General features: G+C 44.0%; 1 protein-coding gene across 10 annotated transcripts in view; it reads right to left on the reverse strand.

The window, feature by feature from the left end:
• NAV3 (neuron navigator 3) overlaps positions 1 to 24,714 on the reverse strand; it is an 837,776-nt gene that overhangs the window by 305,650 nt on the left and 507,412 nt on the right. The window contains exon 1 of one of the 10 annotated variants that reach the window (XM_073651890.1): positions 1,221 to 1,377. The exons of the other annotated variants lie outside the window; for them this stretch is intronic. The gene's annotated coding sequence lies outside the window, so the exon portion shown is untranslated. Of the gene's footprint in view, positions 1 to 1,220; positions 1,378 to 24,714 lie in introns of those variants that run through there. 10 annotated transcript variants of the gene reach the window in all.

Raw genomic sequence — 24,714 nt, forward strand, 5'->3', positions numbered from 1 at the left:
ATGCTGTTTGCATGGAATGATATAGTGTGACCAAGCTGACAAGCACTTTCCAAGTGATGCTAAAATCGTTTGGAAAGCGCTTGTCAACCCGCATGTGGAAATGTCAGTGAATAACGCTCCATTTCCGCATGTCCCTGGCAGGAAAACGCATGTACAATCCGCATGTACAATCCGCATGCGTTTTTTCTGCCAGGGAGATGCAGAAACGCTCAGGAAAAAATCCTGAGCATTTCTGCATCATGGGCACATAGCCTCAGTCTGTCAGTGATTTGAGACTGGGATTGAGGTTCACCTTCCAACAAGACAATGACTCAAAGCGTACTGCTAAAGCAGCACTCGAGTGGTTTAAGGGGAAATGTGTAAATGTTTTGGAGTGGCCTAGTCAAAGCCCAGACCTTAATCCAATTGAGAATCTGTGGCCAGACTTGAAGATTGCTGTTTACCAGAGGAAGCCATCTAACATGAATGAGCTGGAGCAGTTTTGCCTTGAGGAATCGGTAAAAATCCCAATGGCAAGTGGCAAGATGTGGAAACCTCATAGAGACTTATCCAAAGCAACTTTCAATTGTAATAGCTGCAAAAGGAGGCTCTACAAAGTACTGACTTTGGAGGGGTGAATAGTTATGCACACTGATGTTTTCAGTTATTTTGTCCTTTTGTCCTATTTGTTGTTTGCTTCACAATAAAACGAAAAACAAATGTTCAGAGTTGTAGGGATGTTCTTTACTTGAACTGATGCAAACCCTCAAAAAAACTGAAATTCCAGTTTGTGAGATAGCAAAACACAAAAAATGCCTATGGGGTGAATACTTTCACAAGCCAATGTAAGTAAACTTCATATGCTATACAGTATACTTCATACTATAAAGTATACTTCATACATAAGTAGACTTCATGTGCATTAAATGGAAAAATAATGCCTATACGCAAAGCTTAATGATAAATAAAATATATAAATAAATAAAATAACATGATAAGAAAAAAAAAATCATGCCCTAATATTGGTAAACTTATAAGGCACCAAATTATATATATATTGATGACAAGAAACAATGCCTAATATTAAATATACATAAAAAGTGTGGATTCTTTGAACTATCGTATTACAGCATTGTTATTATCCTAACATCACACAGTTTAGGAGCTGCTGTAATTCATCATAGTCTGATTTTATCTAGGTCTTACTCATTGTAACTGGAATAAGTGTGACTTATACTTACTCATTTCCTTGTAATGCTTTCACTTTTTCTACTGACACATACACCCATGAAACATGTATAAGAAGAGCATTAGCTGTGGACCCTTCAAAGATCAGCGCCCCTTGTGCAGTGCCAGACTAGCTTTCACTAAACTCTTATTTCACTTTTTCAATCAGCTTGTGGTTATACAATGAAGCTCCTTCTGCTTAACAGGACATTAAAACCCGGAACCTCATGCTGTAGTTTCAAGTTACAATTGAATAACTTTTATGGTTGTAGCCATTAACCCGTCAATGTATTACATCCAAACAAAGTTACGCACTCCATCAAGAAACTCTCTAGAGTTCTGATAGATAAATAGAGAGAGATTTTTATGACTAGACCTGGCAGAAGTCTCTGAACGAAAGAGAGAGTGCAAAAAAAAAGGTTTTGTTATTTGCTTCTGTGGAGATTCACTAAAATTTCACTTTACATTACAAATCAATTACTGTAGATTAAGATTATGGATTGCACATGAATGGACTGTGCGGTACGATGGGGAAAATATTTTCAGGAATGCTGAATACGTAAATGATCTTTAGGTTGTTAGTAATAACTAAGGTATTACAGCAATTCTTATCATCATTGCTGGAATAATAACTATTTATGTTGTATTTAATATAAAATTCAAATAAAAGATTTTACTTCCTGGCATTGTCTGCCAACAACACCCTCCGTAAATTCCATCAGTTTGCATTCATATTTGCTACATATATAGACTACATCACTTCTCATAACACTTCATACCTTTGCTCCCTACCTCTTTATAGTTACATTTGCAAGACTGCAGATAAAACTTGGGAATAACAGAGATGAGTAGGCTGGCAGGTACCCTAGAACAGGAGAGTTGAGGGTGCAGATAGCACAAGGAATAGCAGAAATGAGTAGGCTGGTAGATACCTATGTCGAGCATAATTGACAGAGTGAACAGCACTTTGGAATAACAGAGGTGAGTACGCTGACAGGTACCTTGATATAGCAGAGTTAATGGTGTAGACTGCACCAAGAAAAGCAGAACAGTGTTTGGCAGTAGGAGCTGGATGCTAGAGAGCACTCAGGAACATCTGAATAGATAATGAGATACCTGGCTTTAGCAGAAGAGAAGTTGGAAGTGTGGCTTGACTCCTGGTCCTGGAAAGCACATGGTAGCAGTGTGCACCACTACATGAACACTCAAATACCATGTAGCGGCTGAGCAGGCCTGAAAAGGCTTTGAATGAGGACATCAGATGTGTACAATAGTACATGGTTTACCATAGTAAACCAGTGTGGAATAGTACAGAGAGAGCAGGCCAAAGGGGAAGGAAGAAGCGAAGCCCGATGCTGGTACGGGATAGGTGAGTGACACCTACGCTATTGCAGCTGGCTGATGGAAACTTAAATTGTGATGCCATTTATATTTATAGATCATACTGCTGATAAAGTTAGACTTTTTTTGTGTCAGTAAAACTAACATCAAATTCACTGAAATCTTCTTTCATTCACTGTTGACAATTATGTTTATGATGGCTATAATTTTGCAGATACGGTTCCAGTATAAACAATGCGAACATGATGTAACAGAATAGTTATTTATGTGACAAAGACCAAATATTTCACATTCTTCTTCATAAAAAGCCATAATACTGCTTAAAATATTGAGAAGGGTCTCTGAAGACAATTTATTTAAAGAGATTGTCTAGAATGAGAAACTAGTTTGCATTTTTCCACTTCTGAAAGCGTGGACAGTTTGTTATATATATGTAGTTCAAGTTGAGATTCATGGTCTGTGGCTTTTTGGATGTGGTTTACATACATATGGTCAAAACGTACAATATATGGACACACGGTATAAATCATAACTCACAGAATACCCATAGCCATTGCAGTGGGGACATGTCTATGTGTATGAAAAACAAAGCACACACAATACCATAGCTGTGGTTTTTGAGATCTCAGCTTGGGGACCTTTTACCTACTCAGTATTGACATCCAACCGAAACCTATATAAAAGTATGCTCATTAGAATTGAGCAATCCACTCTGGTCTTCAGTGGCAGCTGGACCAGGGCAGCTTTCACTTCTGTGGCAAGAATCCTTGGTCGCTCCCAACGTCATGATGTCGCATGTGCTAGTAAGTGCAAGAGGTACCTGAATTCCAGGCCTAAGATACCATAGTCCAGACACACTGCTTATGGTGATTCAGAAAACATTCCTTACACAAAGAAACTTCTGAAACTACATATAATATATATTTATAATTAACTCCGATCTAGAGGACCAGAGCCACAAGGTGTGTTGCCCACAAAAGGGAATGTCTACAACAACACGGCTCTAACATCATAGTACGTCAGTTTGTTAAAAAGAATGGTACATAGAGCTGCCATAATGAGTGATTCTACATCACTGGAAAATCGAAACTGTCCGATGTACTGTGTACTCATAGAACTTTGTTGTACATAATGATCCGGTCTCTTTTTCCAGTTCTCCTCATTTGCACTGTAATGAACTCCGTTAATAATACTGTATTCCACAGCTGCTATTACTTCTTTTATGGCAAGTAAAAATAATAATCTCTATGTATTGAATACCTTTACAAAATCAGTCATATTGAACAGTATTGCATTGTATCTGCAAACCTGATCAAGTCTGACTCCGGATACCTCGCATATGACCGTTTAGAGCAGTTGCAAGCACTAATCTTAAAATACATCTTTCAACAAATCCACTACCAACTTGATGGCAGACAATGTAGCACCATCCATGATAGGAATAACTATTGTTTTACACTTTCTACATTTTAATACAGATTTCAACTTTTACCTTAAAGAGAAATACATGTTTCTCTGACATTATTCTCCTTTACAAGTAAACCATTGGCTTTGTTGCATTTGCACATTTCATACCTAACACTTAGTTAACTTGGCATAAAGTATAGCTTCTTAGTACTGAGTTGTTAATACATACTTCGGTACATACACACACACTTTAAAGGGCACTGAATAGTAATTTTTCTTATTTTGAAATCAACTTTCTAAGAAATTCTTTAAATTCTAGTGTTTTAGGTATGAGATAGAAATGGGTGAATATATTAAATTTTACAAAAAAAATGTGATTCTCCTCAATCTACATCAAAATGGCTGAAAAAGAAAAGAATCAAATGTATCCCGCATGGCACAGCATTTCTCAGACAACCATTAATACCTTCATTGTTAGCATGCCAAGACGTGTAAGTCCATGTATTTCTGTGTGTGGCACTCATACTTGATACTCATTAAATCAAAAGATTTTGAAATTTTGTGGGGATTGTGACAACTCTAAAACAAATCACCAATTCCCCACACCAGCAAGATGCTTCTACAGATCATTCAGAAGTGCTTGGGCAACATCCTTGATAGAGAACTTCCTAACTCCCAAGCTGGGGAGAAGGACCCGAGATCACATTGCAAACTAGAGGTGGATCACAAAAATGATGAGGGAGTACCAGAAGAAGTTTTACCTGTGCTTCATTGATTACACTGAGACTTTTGACTGTGTTGAGGATAATAAGCTTTGGGAAGCACTGAATGTGGCAGTTGTATATTAATCATGTCACTCTGCAACAATCAAGAAGCTTCATTGTGAAACAAGTATGGAGATAAAAAATGGTACAACATTAAAATGGGCACAAGACAATGATGCATCCTTTCTCCTTTTTTTTCAATCTCTATGCAGTCATAATCATGAAGAAGCAGTACTTGCATGTTTCAAGTGTTGGAGTAAAATGATGCATAAGAACCATTAGCAAGCAGGATTCAAGCAGGAATCTGGCAGGTGACTGGCAGGTAACTGGTAAAGGGACCTGAGGGCTGAAGCAGAGTTGAAAGGCTTTGCAACAACATTGCTCGGGCACCTCCATTTTGGAGGAGGTGCCTTATATATGGTGAGGTCCTCCGGCCATTGGCCGGGGACTCCTTAGGACGGCACGCGCGGCCCCTTTAAGAGAGGGGGAGCGCACGCGCGCGCACCCTAAGCACAGAGGCCGGGAAGCAGCGCGCGCTGCCAGCAGAGCGGGAGGAAGACGCCGGGCACGGAGCGGAGAGGTGAGGGGAACGGCGTCCCTGCCTAGCAGGAGGCAGGGACGCTGATGCTACAGTACCCCCCCCCTTTAGGCTCCCCCTTTTTTAGGCCAGACAGAAATTTATCAAGGATGAGCGGGGCATGGATGTTCTCCCGGGGCTCCCATGTTCTCTCCTCAGGACCAAACCCCTTCCAATCCACTAGAAAAAAGGTTCTTCCTCTTACCCTTTTTGTGGCCAGAATGTTCTCTACCTCAAACTCGTTTTCAGCGGAAACCGAAGCAGGAGGCGTACCTGTAGACTTGGAAAAAGAGTTAAGTATCACGGGTTTGAGTAGAGATACATGGAAGGAGTTAGGAATTCGCAAATTGTCCGGGAGTTTCAATTTATAGGCCACCGGGTTGATTTGTTTGATAACTTCCAGTGGGCCGATGAACCGAGGCCCTAACTTGTAGGAAGGAATCTTGAGCCGGACATATTTGGACGAGAGCCAGACCTTATCTCCAGGACGGAATTGTGGTGGATCCAGACGTCTCTTGTCAGCCTGTTTTTTCATCCGCTCGGATGACTGAAGAAGTTCGGATCTGGTACTTTCCCAAATGGAGGAAAATTCGTTAACGAGAGATTCCGCAGCCGGATTGTCCACCGAGGCGGAGACGGGAAACGGGATCCGAGGATGCTGACCGAAGACTACAAAAAACGGGGATTTGGAGGAAGATTCGCTCTCGTGATTATTGTAAGAAAATTCGGCCCACGGTAAAAGGTCCACCCAGTCGGAATGGTGAGCATTAACAAAGTGCCGGAGGTAACTGGTTAAAATTTGGTTGATCCGTTCTACTTGGCCATTGGACTGTGGGTGATAAGCAGAAGAAAAGTCCAAGGTGACCCCCAGCAGTTTACACATGGCTCGCCAAAAAAGAGAGGTGAACTGAACCCCTCGGTCGGATACGATGTGGAGAGGAAGACCATGAAGACGGAAGACATGATGGATAAAGTCTTTAGCTAACTCTGATGCAGACGGGAGACCCGGCAGGGGAATAAAGTGAGCCATTTTGGAAAAGCGGTCAGCGACCACCCATATGACCGTACAACTGGCAGAGACAGGGAGGTCCGTTATAAAGTCCATAGCTATATGCTGCCATGGGGCAGCAGGTACAGGAAGAGGAAGGAGACCGCCGGCTGGCAGATGTCTCGGAACCTTGTTGCGGGCGCAGGACACACAGGCTGAAACAAAGTCTATTACGTCCTTGTGCAGGGTAGGCCACCAGTAATGCCGGGAAATAAGCTCGAGGGTCTTTTTCTGACCAGCGTGGCCAGCTAGCTTGGACGAGTGTCCCCAGTGTAGAACCTTCTCACAATCAGGAACAGTTACGAACGTCTTACCGGGTGGAAGACGATTTAGATTCACGGGGGCCACCTGCATTACTTTGGCGGGGTCGATGATGTGTTTAGGCTCCTCCTCAAGATCAGAGACCAAAAAGGATCGGGATAAGGCATCAGCTTTGATGTTTTTGTCAGCCGGGCGAAAATGAAGAATGAAATTAAAGCGGGCGAAGAACAAGGACCACCGGGCTTGGCGCGGGTTAAATCTCTGGGCACTCTGGAGGTAAGCCAAGTTCTTGTGGTCCGTGTAAATTATTACCGGGTGAAGAGCCCCCTCGAGCAGGTAACGCCACTCCTCCAGTGCCAGCTTAATGGCCAACAATTCTCGGTCTCCTATAGAATAATTGCGCTCAGAAGAGGAGAAGAGTTTGGAGAAGAAGCCGCAAGTTACCATTCTTCCGGAAGACGACTTTTGGGTAAGTACTGCTCCGGCTCCAGAGGAGGAAGCGTCGACTTCTAGAAAGAATTGTTTGTTGCCGTCCGGACGATGCAGCACAGGGGCGGAGGAAAAAGCTCATTTTAAGGAAAGGAAGGCCTCCTCTGCTTCGAGCGACCATTCTCTGGGATTAGCGCCCTTACGGGTGAGCGCCGAGATAGGGGCAGTCCGGGAAGAGAAGTGCGGAATGAAGAGGCGGTAGTAGTTGGCGAAGCCCAGGAACCGCTGAATAGCATTCAACCCCTCTGGTCGGGGCCACTTCTCGATGGCAGACAGTTTCTCAGGGTCCATTTGTAGGCCGGTCTGAGAGATTATGTAGCCCAGAAACGGAAGCGAGGTCTGCTCAAAGAGGCACTTCTCATATTTAGCGTAGAGGTGGTTCTGCCTGAGCCTGAGCAGGACCTGACGAACGTCCCTCGGGTGAGTGAGAAGATCTGGAGAGAAGACCAAGATGTCGTCCAGGTACACCACCACGCAGGAGTAGAGAAGGTCACGGAAGATGTCATTGACCAACTCTTGAAAGACGGCTGGAGCATTACAGAGACCGAAGGGCATTACAAGATATTCATAGTGGCCATCCCGGGTGTTGAATGCCGTCTTCCATTCATCCCCCTGACGGATACGGACCAGATTATACGCCCCACGGAGGTCCAGCTTGGTGAAGATTCTAGCCCCCCTCAGACGGTCAAATAATTCAGGAATGAGCGGAAGGGGGTATTTATTCTTCACTGTGATCTGGTTAAGGCCTCTACAGTCTGTACAGGGACGGAGTGAGCCGTCATGGTCCACATCGGCACCAATGACAAAGTGAGTGGTAGATGGAGGGTCCTTAAAAATGATTTCAGGGACCTAGGTAGGAAGCTTAGGGCAAGGACCTCCAAGGTAGTTTTCTCAGAAATACTACCAATCCCGCGAGCCACACAGGAGCGCCAACGGGAAGTTAGGGAGGTGAATAAGTGGCTAAAGAGTTGGTGCAAGGCAGAAGGGTTTGGGTTCATGGAGAACTGGGCCGACTTCGCGGTCGGCTACAGGCTCTACCGTAGGGACGGGCTGCACCTCAATGGGGAGGGTGCAGCGGTGCTGGGGAAGAAGATGGCTAATAGGTTGGAGGAGTTTTTAAACTAGAGACGGGGGGGGAACCAAGGAAATAGGTGGGATGTGAGGCAAGCAAGGGGGAAGGGGAGAAGTGAATATAATGAGGGTGGAGAGGGGGGTGGGGATAGTACAGTTAGATCGTTAGAGAAGAATAGGATGCTAAATAACCCCAAAGTTTTATCTTGCATGCTGACCAACGCAAGAAGCCTGACCAATAAGGCGGATGAGCTGCAGGCGCTTATATCGGAGGAGAGGTATGACATCGTAGGTATAACAGAGACTTGGCTAGACGATAGCTACGACTGGGCGGTAAATTTATTAGATTATAGTTTATTTAGAAGGGACCGGAAACAGGGGAAAGGCGGAGGAGTCTGCTTATATGTAAAGTCATGTCTAAAACCCAGACTAAGGGAAGATATAGGAGAGGGAGAAGAGGGGGTCGAGTCCATGTGGGTAGAGATAGAGGGAACTAAAAATAATAATAAAATATTACTGGGGGTCTGCTATAAGCCACCAAATATAACAGAGGAGAATGAGAATCTGCTATTAGGACAAATAGACAAAGTAGCAAAACATAATGAAGTGATTGTAATGGGGGATTTCAACTACCCGGATATTGACTGGGAAACAGAAACCTGTAGATCTCAGAAAGGAAAAAGGTTCTTGACAAATATTAAGGATAATTATCTCTCCCAACTAGTGCAGGAACCAACGAGAGGGAAGGCCGTGTTGGACTTATTATTGACTAATAGGCCTGATAGATTAACTGAGGTACAGATAGGGGGGCACCTAGGTAATAGCGACCATAATATTATCGACTTCAAAATGCCCTTCAGTAGGGTTTTCAATAAGGGAACAACAAAAATATTAAACTTAAGGAGAGCGAAGTTTGATCAGCTGAAAGAAAGCCTTCAACTTATTGACTGGGACAAAGTTCTTAATCAAAGGAATACAAATAGTAAATGGGAAACCTTCAAAAGAATTCTGAATACTCAGTGCGAGAGATATATACCGTATGGGAATAAAAGGGCCAGAAATAAGAGGAAACCAATATGGTTGAACAAGAACGTAAAAGGGGCGTTAAATAGCAAAAAAGAGGCATTCAAGAGATTAAAACAGGAAAACAGTAAGGAAGCATTAATGTGTTACAAGGAAAAAACGAGAACCTGTAAAAAACAAATAAAAATAGCGAAGGAGGAAACAGAGAGACGTATTGCTAGGGAAAGTAGATCAAATCCCAAACTGTTCTTTACGTATATAAATAGTAAAAGGATTAAATCGGATAATATTGGACCGATAAAAAGTGAGGAAGGCAAAATCATAGAGAAAGATGAGGATAAAGCTAATCTATTAAATAATTTTTTTTCGACAACTTTCACAAAGGAAATATAACTAACAGGAGAAATGAGAAGTGACAAACTTAATCCTCCACTAAGTATGACAAATCGAACCCAAGCTGGGGTACAGAAACGCCTCAGTAACATTAAAATAAACAAATCACCAGGACCTGATGGCATACACCCACGGGTACTAAGGGAACTAAGTAATGTGATAGACAGACCGTTATATCTTATATTTAAGGACTCTGTTGAGACTGGGTCTGTGCCACTTGATTGGCGACAGGCGAATGTAGTGCCAATATTCAAAAAGGGAGCGAAAAGTGACGCTGGAAACTATCGGCCGGTGAGTCTGACGTCCGTTGTGGGCAAAATTTTTGAAAGCTTCATTAAAGAGGCAATTACGGAGCATCTTGATGCTAATAATCTTTTAATCCCGAACCAACATGGATTCATGAGGAATCGCTCCTGCCAAACAAACCTGATTGACTTCTACTAGGAGGTTAGCTCTCGAGTAGATCAGGGGGAACCAGTGGATGTCGTGTATCTCGACTTCTCAAAAGCGTTCGATAGCGTGCCACATAATAGGTTGGTATACAAAATGAGAATGATGGGGCTGGGGGAAAATGTCTGCAAGTGGGTAGCTAACTGGCTAAAGGATAGAAGGCAGAGGGTGGTTATAAATGGAATATACTCAGATTGGGTAAGCGTCACTAGTGGGGTACCACAGGGGTCTGTACTAGGCCCAATGTTATTTAATATCTTTATTAACGACATAGTCAACGGGATAAATAGTAAAATATCAATATTTGCAGATGACACAAAGTTATGTAAAACAATTAATACAAAAGAGGACAGTGCAGACCTACAGAGGGATTTGGATAAGCTGGGTAGGTGGAGCATTAAATGGCAAATGAGGTTTAACGAGGAGAAATGTAAGGTCATACATATGGGAAGGAAAAATGGAAGTCACCAGTACTCACTGAATGGGAAATCATTGGGGAATTTAGAGATGGAGAAGGACTTGGGCATCTTGATTGATAGCAAACTAAATTGGAGTGCCCAAAGTCAGGTAAATTGGAGTGCCCAAAGTATCAGAAGAGGTATAGCTGCAAAGGATGAGAACATTGTTCTTCCACTGTACAAAGCACTGGTCAGACCACACTTGGAATACTGTGCTCAGTTATGGGCCCCAATATATAGAAAGGATATAAATGAGCTTGAAAAGGTACAAAGGAGGGCAACAAAATTAATAAAGGGAATGGAGGGACTGCAATACCCAGAGAGGTTGGCAAAACTAGGACTATTCAGCCTGGAAAAGAGAAGGTTGAGGGGGGACATAATAAATGTGTACAAATATGTTAGGGGACAGTATAGAGATCTTGCCCGGGATTTGTTCAAAAGGAGGGATATTACGGTAACAAGAGGGCACTCACTAAGACTGGAAGAGAAAAGGTTTCAGCACCAGCATAGGAAGGGGTTCTTTACGGTAAGAGCAGTGAGAATATGGAATTCACTGAGTGAGGAGACGGTAATGTCGGATTCACTACACCAGTTCAAGCGGGGACTGGATGCATTTCTAGATACCAGGCAGATTTCAGCATATACTTAAAAATAAAATAAAATAGTAGGTTGATACAGGGATTTATTCTGACTGCTGGTTTCAGAGTCGGGAGGGAATTTTTCCTCAGGTGAAGATTGGCCAAATCATTTGGGGTTTTTGCCCTCCTCTGGATCAACTTTAGCAATTACAGAACTAACAGGTCGAACTTGATGGACGCAAGTCTTTATTCGGCTTTACAAACTATGTTACTATGTTACTATGTTACTATGTCCTTCATTTTGACGAAGAAGAAGCCTGCTCCCGCCGGGAAAGTAGATTTCCGGATAAATCCCCGGGCCAGATTCTCCTCAATATATTCAGACATGGACCGGGTCTCAGCAGCGGACAAAGGGTAAATACGCCCACGGGGAGGAGTAGCGCCGGGCATCAGGTCAATTGGGCAGTCGTATGGTCTATGAGGGGGTAATGTCTCTGCTTCTCTTTTATTAAAGACGAGCGCAAAAGACCAATAGGGAGCCGGAAGGCCGGGTAGATTGGCTGGGGTAGGAGAAGGACGAGCAGGATGAACGGGAACTAAACAAGTCTTATGGCAGTCCTGTCCCCAGCGAAGAACTTCTCCGGTCTGCCAATCAAGCACGGGTGCGTGTTTCTGGAGCCAAGGTAGGCCTAGCAAGAGGGCGTGAGAGAGTCCAGGCAGAACATGGAAGCAGATGCTCTCAGAGTGCAGCATTCCCACCTGCAGAGTTATGGATTCGGTGATGAGTTGGATGGGATGTGGTAAGAGGCCCCCATCCACGGCGGCGACAGATAAGGGTACAGCCAGAGGTTTGGTGGGAATGCGGTATTTCTCTACCAGGGACAGAGAAATGAGATTTCCGGCAGCTCCAGAGTCAAGTTGAGCCAGTTCAAAATAACGGTTCTCCCCGCAGATGATAGAGACCGACAGCATTAGAGATGGAGAGGGTTTATCTCTGTCTAGGGTGACCTCTCTGAGCGATCATAGACACAGGCGTTTCCCGACCTCTCCAGGCAGGAACGGATCCGGTGCTCCTTACTGCCACAGTAGAAGCAGCTCCCCTCGGCACGGCGTAATTCCTGACGGGTCTTGACCATCTTGGTCTGGTCGACCTGCATAGGCTCGGGTGAGTGTGCCGGAGGAGTAACGGAGGAAGTGACGGATCTCTGGAAGGTAGGGGCAAGGCGTGGAAACCTCCTCTCACGGGTGACCTCTTTGGTGCGCTCCTGGAACCGGATGTCAATCCGGGTGGCAAGTGTAATCAAGTCGTCGAGAGTGGTAGGAATGTCGCGACCGGCGAGTTCATCTTTAATACGGCCGGACAGACCCTCCCAGAAGACGGACACCAGGGCGTCGTTATCCCAGGTAAGCTCCGAAGCAAGGGTACGGAACCGTATGGCATATTGGCCCACGGTGAGACTTCCTTGGCGGAGGCGTAGCAGAGATGAGGCGGATGAGGTCCTCCGTCCTGGTTCATCGAAGACCTTCCGGAAGGCAGAGAGAAAGGCTGGCAGATTGGACACCAGGGGGTCTCCTCTCTCCCATAGACGATTTAGCCAAGCCAGCGCCTCCCCCGTGAGATGGGACATGATGAAGGCTACTTTGGCCCGGTCGGTGGAAAACTGGTGTGCCAACAGTTCGAAGTGCAGAGTGCACAGGTTAATGAAGCCCCGTGCCTGACCGGGATCTCTGCCAAAACGAGGCGGGGCGGTGAGGCGGGGACCGGGAAGAGATGCCATGGAATTGATGGTCAGCGGCGCTGCCGGGGTAGGAGTCGTGCGACTGGAAGCCGGTCCTGAAGATGTAGTCAGTGTGTCCAGGCGGGAGTTAACACTACGCAGGTGGCTCAGGGACCTTTGACGGGACAGTTCATGGCATAGGTTCGAGAGCGAAGGAGCTTGGGTGCCACCGGGTTCCATGGCCCGAGCAAACTGTAACGGGTCTGGGAGGTGGAACCTCTGAGCAACTATACAAAGGGGCAGTCCTTGTAAGGAAGCGGGTGGCTCCCAGGGAAGGCGGGCTGGTAGTCACGGCAAGTGCCAGGGACAGTCTCTGGGTAGAAGGGGCAGGAAGTCACGGCAAGTGATGGGGTCAGTCTCTTGACAGGCGGATGGTCACGGCAAGTGACAGCAGGGTAAGAGTCTCTAGACGGGCAGGTGGTCACGGCAAGTGACAGCAGGGAAAGAGTCTCTAGACGGGCAGATGGTCACGGCAAGTGACAGCAGGGAAGAGTCTCTAGATAGGCTAGCAGGCAGGTAGCAGGTGAGCGCTCCCAGGTGAGCAGGCAAGAGTCTCTGGACAGGCAGGTGGTCACGGCAAGTGACGGCAGGGCCTCCAGGTAGGCTAGCAGGCAGGTAGCAGGTGAGCGCTCCCAGGTGAGCAGGCAAGAGTCTCTGGACAGGTAGGTGGTCACGGCAAGTGACGGCAGGGCCTCCAGGTAGGCGCTCCCAGGTGAGCGAGTAAGAGTCTCTGGACAGGCAAGCAGGTATCAGGCAGGTATCTGGCAGGTACTTCCTGGTCCGCAGGCGGACTGATCCATAGACAGACTGGCAGGTGCTGGTAGGCAGACTGTCGGACCACAGGATAGCAAGCAGGTAAGCAGATATCAGGCAGGTATCAAGCAGGAATCTGGCAGGTGACTGGCAGGTAACTGGTAAAGGGACCTGAGGGCTGAAGCAGAGTTGAAAGGCTTTGCAACAACATTGCTCGGGCACCTCCATTTTGGAGGAGGTGCCTTATATATGGTGAGGTCCTCCGGCCATTGGCCGGGGACTCCTTAGGACGGCGCGCACGGCCCCTTTAAGAGAGGGGGAGCGCACGCGCGCGCGCCCTAAGCACAGAGGCCGGGAAGCAGCGCGCGCTGCCAGCAGAGCGGGAGGAAGACGCCGGGCACGGAGCGGAGAGGTGAGGGGAACGGCGTCCCTGCCTAGCAGGAGGCAGGGACGCCGATGCTACAGCAATGAAGAAACAAAAGTGATTGAGAGCTTTGTTTTTCTTGGATCCCTCAACTGACAGCAGAGATCAATTGTAGATTAGTACTAGGGTATGCAGCCATGGTGAGCATGGACAAAATATGGAAGTGAAACGACATCTCAGTCACCGTCAAACAAAGAGTGATTACAGAAATTGTGTTCCCAGTAGTGACATATGACTGTGAGATGTGAACTCTCACGAAAGCAGACAGAAGAAAAATTGAGATCTTTGAGCTGTAATGCTGGAGAAGACTTCTACAAACAGTTAGAATTACCCACAATGATGTTCTGGATCATATACAGTGGGGAAAAAAGTATTTATTCAGCCACCAATTGTGCAAGTTCTCCCACTTAAAAAGATGAAGCCTGTAATTGACATCATAGGTAGACCTCAACTATAAGAGACAAAATGAGAAAACAAATCCTGAAATCACATTGTCAGCTTTGGAAAGATTTGTTTTTCAAATTTTGGTGGAAAATAAGTATTTTGTCAATTACAAAAGTTCATCTCAATACTTTGTTATATATCCGTTGATGGCAATGACAGAAGTCAAACATTTTCTGTAAGTCTTCACAAGGTTGGCACACACTATTGCTGGTATGTTGGCCCATTCCTCCATACAGATCTCCTCTAGAGCAGTGATGTTTTGGGGCTGTCGCTGGGCAACATGGACTTTCAACTCCTTCCAAAGGTTTTCTATTGGGTTTAGATCTGGAGACTGGCTAAGCCACTCCAGGACCTTGAAATGCTTCTTACGAAGCCACTCCTTCATTGCCCTGGTGGTGTGCTTGGGATCATTGTCACGCTGAAAGACCCAGCCACATTTCATCTTCAATGACCTTGCTGATGGAAGGAGGTTTGCACTCAAAATCTCACGATACATGGCCACATATTGGCCACATATTCTTTCATGTATACGGATCAGTCGTTCTGGTCCCTTGGCAGAGAAACAGCCCCAAAGCATGATGTTGTCACCCCCATGCTTCACAGTAGGTATGGTGTTCTTTGGATGCAACTTAGCATTCTTTCTCCTCCAAACACGACAAGTTGTGTTTCTACCACACAGTTCTACTTTGGTTTCATCTGACCATATGACATTCTCCCAATACTCTTCTGGATCATCCAAATGCTCTCTAGCAAACTTCAGATGGGCCCGGACATGTAATGGCTTAAGCAGGGGGACACGTCTGGCACTGCAGGATCTGAGTCCCTGGCGACGTAGTGTGCTACTGATGGTAGCCTGTGTAATGTTGGTCCCAGCTCTCTGCAGGTCATTCACTAGGTCCCCCAGTCTGGTTCTGGGATTTTTGCTCACCGTTCTTGAGATAATTTTGTGTGGAGCCCCAGATCGAGGGAGATTATCAGTGGTCTTGTATGTCTTCCATTTTCTAATTATTGCTCCCACAGTTGATTTCTTCACATCAAGCTGCTTGCCTATTGCAGATTCAGTCTTCCCGCCTGGTGCAGGGCTACAATTTTGTTTCTGGTGTCCTTCGACAGCTTTTTGGTCTTCACTATAGGGGAGTTTGGAGTGTGACTGTTTGAGGTTGCGAACAGGTGTCTTTTATACTGATAACAAGTTCAAACAGGTTCCAGTACTACAGGTAATGAGTGGAGGACAGAGGAGCCTCTAAAAGAAGAAGTTACAGGTCTATGAGAGCCAGAAATCTTGCTTGTTTGTAATTGACCAAATACTTATTTTCCACCAAAATGTGAAAAAAAATTCTTTCCAAATCAGACAATGTGATTTTCAGGATTTGTTTTTTTGTTTTCTCATTTTGTCTCTCATAGTTGAGGTCTACCTATGATATCAATTACAGGCCTCTCATCTTTTTAAGTGAGAGAACTTGCACAATTGGTGGCTGACTAAATACTTTTTTTCTCACTGTAAACTCAGAGTTGTCCCTGAAAGGGAAAATCACCAAACATAAACTGAACTATGTTGGACATGTGACGATGGCAAATTCATTAGAAAACAAGGTGCTACTTGGTGAATGGAAACAGGGGAGACTAAAGGCCCAATGGCTGGATACCATCAAGAATGTCACGAGAATGATCAGTAAGTAATTGATTGAAGCCTTGGAAAACAGGGAAGCATGGTGAGAATTTGCCTACAGTGTATCCAAGGAATGGACACTACTAAATGGATAGAATCAGAAGCAATATAACACTTGAATGAAACTGTGGAAACTAGGGAAGCATAGCGAGAACTTGCCTACAGAGTGTCCAGAGGTCAGACACGACTAAATTGATAGCATCAGAAACTTGATTCTGATTCTATCCATTTATATATATTTAATTATGTGCAATTTATTTACTCTTTATTTTTCAGTAAAATTCTAATAGTAATCAAATATACTAAAACAGTAGGGTGAGTGAGCGGTAAGATGACAAGCATATTTCATCGTCAGTATAATTAGTTGCAGTGCAATATAATAAAAAATAACATCCCAGGCAACTATGTTTAGTGCAGGTATATGTGAACATGTAGCATTTTATGAAGTGTCAATGTTCTCATGATCCACCATCTGCATTGTAGTAATATTTGGAAGAACTACAGAAAGTGAAACATACCAGAGTATTAATGAAAAACAAATGCTCTAACGGGATAATGATTTACATACACATTTGTTGTGATCCAGTTTATATAAGATTTTATTAAGTCTTTTATTCCTATGAAAAATGGCTGAGCTTTCACTACTTTTTACATCATATAATTAAATTAATTTTATTCAATTACACTTTATTTTATATGTCATAAAGTATATGCATATTATAAATAAATTTGCATTCAACACAGTTATTATTTTAAATGGGTGGCTAATTGAGTGTCTACTAGACAAAGTGATTCCAGGAGATTTTCCAGAGACCCACAATAAAGTAAATGCATCACAGTTTCCTTTCTACATATCCATATCACGTGGCAAGAGCAGCAAAACACATTTAATGAACGGAGCAGCTCCATGTTCAGTACTAGAAAATCTGATTTGTATACTAGATCATTAAATCTGTAAGCTAAATGTCTAAATTCTAAGCCAAATTTAAAATCCAAAATTTCTAAATTATTACAATAACTTAAAGGGGCTGTCCACTACTAGACAACCCTTTCTATACTGCTAATGTGTCCCATTTAATGGAAAAAAGCACATACCTCCCAGTGATGTTACTGCTTCCTTTATCAGCGGCATGTGACATTGTTATGTCATGTCACCACTGCAGCAAATCAGTGGATGCTGATTGGCTGTAACATTCACCACTCCTTCAAAACAGAAGTATGGGTATGGAGTATTTAGGTTTTTTTTCTTTAAAATAGGGCACATTAACAATTAAGATAGGATTCTCAAGTACTGGACAAGTTTTTCCACAAAACAATAAGCCCTTATACGGCTATTTTGACAGATAAGTAAAAACTTATGGGTCTTGGAAGAAAGGGAGAGAAAAATGCAGGCTTAGAAATGAAAATTGGTGGCGTTGGCGAGGGGTTAATAACCTTAGGACAGTACACGTATTACCAGATATTATTAATTACGCAAGTTTTGCAGTAAATGATGCAGTATTACAGAAAAGTGTTTTAGTCCTTCATATCACTACTAATAACTAATGGACCGAAGAGGAGAGAAGGCATAAATGTTACCACTAGAAAAAGATAAGGCCCTTGCCCAATGTTCTAATATAGCCTTTTCGGTGCTTGAAGTCCCAACGTGGCCACTGTTTAGAGCATGTGGGCACACCTAATTTGAGCAATGGATTTAGTTGTCTAGGGTCCATATTTTATTTTTCTTTACTGTTGAAGACACTTTGAAGGTTTATTTCATCTGTAGGGTTTCCCAGAAACAGGTGTCGGTAGTTGGATGTCTGGCTTAGCTAGTATCCCTAGTCAAGTCGCAAGCTGAAAGGTGGGGCACTGACTTGCAGAGCAACTACCTCCAATGGCGCTTGGAAGATTTATTTCTTAGAGAGCTAATTTGAATGTTTTTGCCATCGCGCATTGGCAATAAGACTCCTTACATTGCTGGTCTTCTTAAGAAGAGTCAATCCCCCCCTTCCCATTATGATTAAGAGTATTCTCTTCCAGTGATACCATTGAATGCACTACTAACATTGGCACTACACTGCATATATTGCATGACTAATAGTATACAAACAAACCTATGTGACCACCATCCCATACATAATTAGTGCCAGGGGTAATCCTTTAGAGATACCCACCACATTTGAAGCAGAATTTTCCAATGGCTTCTCTATTAATGCTGCTACGACTGACAATCTCAGATCTGCTGGATAATTATATGATGGCTATAAATGAGCCCATTATTCTTAGGTCTGATTCTAATGTCTGATACTATATTCTTCTCAGTTTTAATATGTAAAATATGTAAATTTTTGATTGCCCTATTAAAAAAAATGTATAACACTGCTGGAAACTAAACTTGGTCAGCATTTTTATACTTCACTTTCATAGCTGGACACAGCAAGAGTAAGGGCATGAAGCTTCACCACAATGTTCTGCAAAAGAAAATTACAATTTTCTGTTGATAATTAATACTGTTCCTCATGCACTTTACTAATAACGGACAGTGCTGGAATTTTTACAGCAGAAGTTAAGGCTATGTGCCCACGTTGCATTTATGAAGCAGAAAATTTCTGCTGCATAAATGCAAGTCCTCTCCCGGAAAAACGCATGCGGAATTCCGCACGCGTTTATCGCGCATTTTTCGCGCGTTTATCACGCTTTTTCCACATGCGGAATTGCCTTGCGTTTTTTATGCATTGGACAAAGGCAATTCCGCTTGCGGAAACGCAAAATTAAATGACATGCTGCGGATTTTTGAACGCGGCATAAACGCTGCGGAAAAATCCGCAGCATGTGCATAGAACTTGCGGAATCCCATTGGGGACCATGGGGTGCGGATATACATGCGTTTTTCAAGCGTTTACGCTGCGGAAATTCCGCAGCATATACGCTTGAAAAATGCTACGTGGGCACACAGCCTAAATGTGCTGATTCTGCATGCAGCATAACTTAATATATTATATTTGCCACATGTAGACATATTATATTTGTTAATATGTAATTGAAAAATAAATATCTTTGTACAATGTGTCTTTTATCAGCAAGAGATTAACACTATAGGACTAAACCTCCCATGCATCCTGGTCCAACCACGCAAAGCAGCTTACTTTCAATATATAATGTACAAAGAAAGCTGCTGATTAGTGGGCGAGGTTAGCTTTATGAGCTCTGCTGTATGCTTCATCTAAAAAATTATTTTATCTCAACTGCTGAACCCAGTAAACTAAGTGGTACATTGCTGGAATCAGGGTCTCTTGCTCTACATTATGCTGCTCTCAGATGAGGTAACAAAAACCTGCTGACAATTTTCCTTTATTCCCTTAATGAAAGCAGATACGCCTTTTAACGGCAGTTATTAAGAGGCCTTTTTCCTCAGCACCACTTTGTAACGGCACTGAGGAATAAGAGACTAGCGCCTCCCAGCGGGCGCAAATCCTGCGGATATGGCAGCTTTATATGACAGCCAACACCCTGAGGTATTGCCCCCAGCCGGTTTTGTTACTGAACGGGGTCGATTAACCCCTAAATACAGATGTCAATCGCGACACCAATATCGAAGTGGTTAATGGGGGTAAAAAGACCCCCTTTGACAAGTGGCGGTCATATACCGACCTCCAGGCTCGGTCACTGCCTTTATTGACCAATTCTCCCTATCCTACAACCCCAAACAGCTATTTAACACTTTTAACTCTCCCCTCCAACCTCCATCATCTCTGCTGAGGAGTTTGCCACACACTTCAAAAACAAGATTGACCAAACACAGCAAGTCTTTACTATCCGACTACCACAACCCCTTTGTTTTCCACACCATTTCCCTACCCCCATAACCTCCCTTCCCAACATCACGGAAAGAGACCTTACTCGTCTCCTCTCCAAATCACACCTCACCACATGTGCACTCAATCCCATCCCATCCCACCTCCTCCCCAACCTCACCCCCACACTCATCCCATCCCTAACCCATGTCTTCAACCTATCACTATCTTCTGGTACTTTCCCCGCTGCCTTCAAACATGCCACAATCACGCCCATCCTCAAAAAGCCATCCATCGACCCAACTTACTTGTCCAGCTATCGCCCCATATCGCTGCTCCCATTTGCCTCCAAACTCCTTGAGCAACACGTTCATGCTGAACTTTCCTCCCACTTTTCATCTAACTCTATCTTCAACAACCGGCAATCCGACTTCCGCCCCCACCATTCCACTGAAACTGCCCTTACCAAAATCACCAATGACTTACAGACATTGCCAAAATTGCCAAAGCTAACAGACAATTCTCTGTACTCCTCTTCTTGACCTGTCCTCTGCTTTCGAAACAGTTGACCACTGCTTCCTACTACAGATCCTCTCTTCCTTTGGCGTCAAAAACCTTGCCCTATCTTGGATCTCCTCATACCTTTCTAACTGCACATTTAACGTCTCTCACTCCCACACTACCTCCTCACCCCGCCCCCTCTCTGTTGGAGTCCCTCAAGGCTCTGTCCTAGGACCCCTACTCTTCTCAATCTATACCCTTGGCCTGGGACAGCTCATAAAATCCCATGGCTTCCAGTACCATCTGTACGCTGATGACACCAAGATCTACCTCTCTGGCCCAGATGTCACCTCTCTGCTGTCCAGAATTCCAGCATGTCTAGCAGCCATATCCTCCTTCTTCTCCTCCCGCTACCTCAAGCTCAATGTGGACAAAACTGAACTCATTATCTTTCCCCCATCTCGCATATCTTTCCCAACTGATCTTTCTATCACAATAAATGACATCACTCTTTCCACTGTACCGACAATCCGCTGCCTCGGAGTAACCCTTGACTCTGCCCTGTCCTTCAAACCCCACATCCAAGCTCTCGCCACCTCCTGTCTCCTCCAGCTCAAAAATATTTCCAGAATCCGTCCTTTCCTTAACCCTCAATCTACTAAACTGCTTGTGCATGCCCTCATCATCTCCCGCCTCGACTACTGCAACATCCTCCTCTGTGGCCTACCTGCTAACACTCTCGCACCCCTCCAGTCCATCCAACTCTGCTGCACGACTTGTTCATCTCTCGCCTCGCTACTCCTCTGCTACCCCCCTTTGCAAATCCCTTCACTGGCTCCCATTTCCCCAGCGTATCCAGTTCAAACTACTAACACTGACCTACAAAGCCTTCCATAACCTCTCTCCTCCGTACATCTCTGAACTAATCTCCCGATATATTCCCTCACGTAACCTCTGGTCCTCCCAAGACCTCCTTCTCTCCTCCACACTTATTCGTTCTTCATGCAATCACCTCCAAGATTACTCCCGAATATCCCCTGTCCTATGGAATTCTGTGCCTCAACACGTCCGATTATCCACCACACCTGGATCCTTCAGACAGAACCTGAAATCGCATCTTTTCAAACAAGCTTACAGCCTGCCATGACCTTGCTTGCTGCCACCCCCAACAACCCTGGAGCTACTGCAACCCCTCAACCTACTGTCTCCTCCCCCCATTCCTGTAGAATGTAAGCCCGCAAGGGCAGGGTCCTCTTCCCTCCGTACCGTTCTATCATTGTTAGTTTGCTTACTGTAAGTGATATCTGTACTTGGTATGTAACCCCGTCTTATGTACAGCGCCATGGAATCAATGGCGCTATATAAATTAATAATAATAATTTTAGACGTCTTTTTAGTGCAAAAGTGTGGTTGACTACAGTCCTATGCACGCCTAAAAGAAACGGATGCATACCACCGAAACCGATGGCAAACGGAGTCCAAAGTGTCTTGATCTACCTTATTAGAATGAGTGGTTCCTTTGGTGGTTTTGTCTGAATTGCATTTTTGTGGGATTTACATGGAAACCCTGACGTAAGTGCTCAGCGTACAACACAAGAATGTGATCCCAGCCCTGAAAGCGCTCAAAAAATGTTATGTACCCCATAATGTTACCAACAAAAACTCTAACTTATCCCGCACTATATCACCTCCCAGTCAAATCTGTCATTTCTTACTGGAAATATAGGGGTTCCCACGTTACTGGTAGAACAAAGACTCTGGAAAGGGAACACGGCTCCCATCCCAAAATAAAATCCAGTGAAATCTGCATCCCAAATCTAAATGCCTCCCTCCCTCTGTGCCCCACTGTGCTAAACTGCAGTAAGCAGCCACATGTTTGGCATTATTGTAGTGGGGAGAGTGCACTTAATTTATGGTGTGCGTGTCTCCAGAAGCACAAGCTGGGCACAATGTATGGGGAATTACAGTGTATGAAGGCACAATGTATGGGCACTAAACTGGCATATTTGCAATTCTCCAAAATAAAAAGTCTGGCGTGGATGTTACAAAATAGTTACGCAATTTCTACAATTGGGTCACTTTTGGGGTTTTTCTGCTGTTCTGGCACCTTAGGGGCTTCGCAAATGTCACCTGCAAAATATTCCAGCAAAATTCGTGCTCCAGCAGCCAAATCCTTCCTTCTCAGCCCTGACATGTATCTAACAGTACTTTTTGACTACATATAGGGCATCACCGCGTTCGGGAAAAATTGTGCAATAAATTGTGGGGTCCAGTTTCACCTATTAACCCTTATGTAACTAACAAATTTGAAGCAAAGAAATATATACAGTACAGACCAAAAGTTTGGACACACCTTCCCATTTAAAGGTTTTTCTGTATTTTCATGACTTTGAAAATTGTACATTCATATTGAAGGCATCAAAACTATGAATTAACACATGTGGAATTATATACTTAACAAAAAAGTGTGAAACAACTGAAAATATGTCTCATATTCTTGGTTCTTCAAAGTAGCCACCTTTTGCTTTGATGACTGCTTTGCACACTCTCTTGATGAACTTCAAGAGGTAGTCACCGGAAATGGTTTTCACTTCACAGGTGTGCCCTGTCACGTTTAATAAGTGGGATTTCTTGCCTTATAAATGGGGTGGGGACCATCAGTTGTGTTGTGCAGAAGTCAGGTGGATACACAGCTGATAGTCCTACTGAATAGACAGTTAGAATTTGTATTATGGCAAGTAAAAAGCAGCTAAGTAAAGAAAAACGAGTGGCCATCATTACTTTAAGAAATTAAGGTCAGTCAGTCCGAAAAATTGGGCAAACTTTGAAAGTGTCCCCAAGTGCAGTTGCAAAAACCATCAAGCGCTACAAAGAAACTGGCTCACATGAGGACCGCTCCAGGAATGGAAGACCAAGAGTCACCTCTGCTTCTGAGGATAAGTTTATCCGAGGCACCAGCCTCAGAAATCGCAGGTTAACAGCAGCTCAGATTAGAGACCAGGTCAATGCCACACAGAGTTCTAGCAGCAGACACATCTCTACAACAACTGTTAAGAGGAGACGTTGTGCAGCAGGCCTTCATGGTAAAATAGCTGCTAGGAAACCACTGCTAAGGACAGGCAACAAGCAGAAGAGAATTGTTTGGGCTAAAAAACACAAGGAATGGACATTAGACCAGTGGAAATCTGAGCTTCTGTCTGATGAGTCCAAATTTGAGATCTTTGGTTCCAACCACCGTGTCTTTGTGCGACGCAGAAAAGGTGAACGGATGGACTCTACATGCCTGGTTTCCACCGTTGAGCATGGAGGAGGAGGTGTGATGGTGTGGGGGTGCTTTGCTGGTGACACTGTTGGGGATTTATTCAAAATTGAAGGCATACTGAATCAGCATGGCTACCACAGCATCTTGCAGCGGCATGCTATTCCATCCGGTTTGCGTTTAGTTGGGCCATCATTTATTTTTCAACAGGACAATGACCCCAAACACACCTCCAGGCTGTGTAAGGGCTATTTGACCAAGAGGAAGAGTGATGGGGTGCTACACCAGATGACCTTGCCTCCACAGTCAACAGACCCGAACCCAATCGAGGTGGTTTGGGGTGAGCTGGACCTCAGAGTGAAGGCAAAAGGGCCAGCAAGTGCTAAGCATCTCTGGGAACTCCTTCAAGATTGTTGAAAGACCATTTCCGGTGACTACCTCCTGAAGCTCATCAAGAGAATGCCAAGAGTGTGCAAAGCAGTCATCAAAGCAAAAGGTGGCTACTTTGAATAACCTAGAATATAAGACATATTTTCAGTTGTTTCACACTTTTTTGTTAAGTATATAATTCCACATGTGTTAATTCATAGTTTTGATGCCTTCAGTGTGAATGTACAATTTTCATAGTCATGAAAATACAGAAAAATCTTTAAATGAGAAGGTATGTCCAAACTTTTGGTCTGTACTGTATATTTTTTATCACTAAAATGTTGTATAATTTTGTGAGTTACCTGTTAGTTCCAAATACTCCCTACACTCCTAGATGAATTCTTTAAGTAGTGTAGTTTCCAGAATGGGGTCATTGTCACTTGTGGTGTTTTCTGCTGTTCTAATGGAGCCCACAATCTGTCCAATTGGAATCTACATTATAAGAGCCAAGTATTGCTCCTTTCTGTCCAATCCCTGCCGTGAGCTCATACAGTAGTGTACAACCACATATGGGGTACTGCCACGTTCAGTAAAAATTGCATAACAAATTATGGGGTCCATTTTTACCTATTACCCCTCATGTAAATTATAAATTTGGTGGTAAAACAGTTTTTTTAG

The sequence above is a fragment of the Phyllobates terribilis genome, unplaced genomic scaffold (assembly GCF_046119375.1).
Source record: "Phyllobates terribilis strain yellow unplaced genomic scaffold, ASM4611937v1 Scaffold_11__3_contigs__length_659146591, whole genome shotgun sequence".
In the NCBI taxonomy this organism is placed as follows: Eukaryota; Metazoa; Chordata; class Amphibia; order Anura; family Dendrobatidae; genus Phyllobates; species Phyllobates terribilis.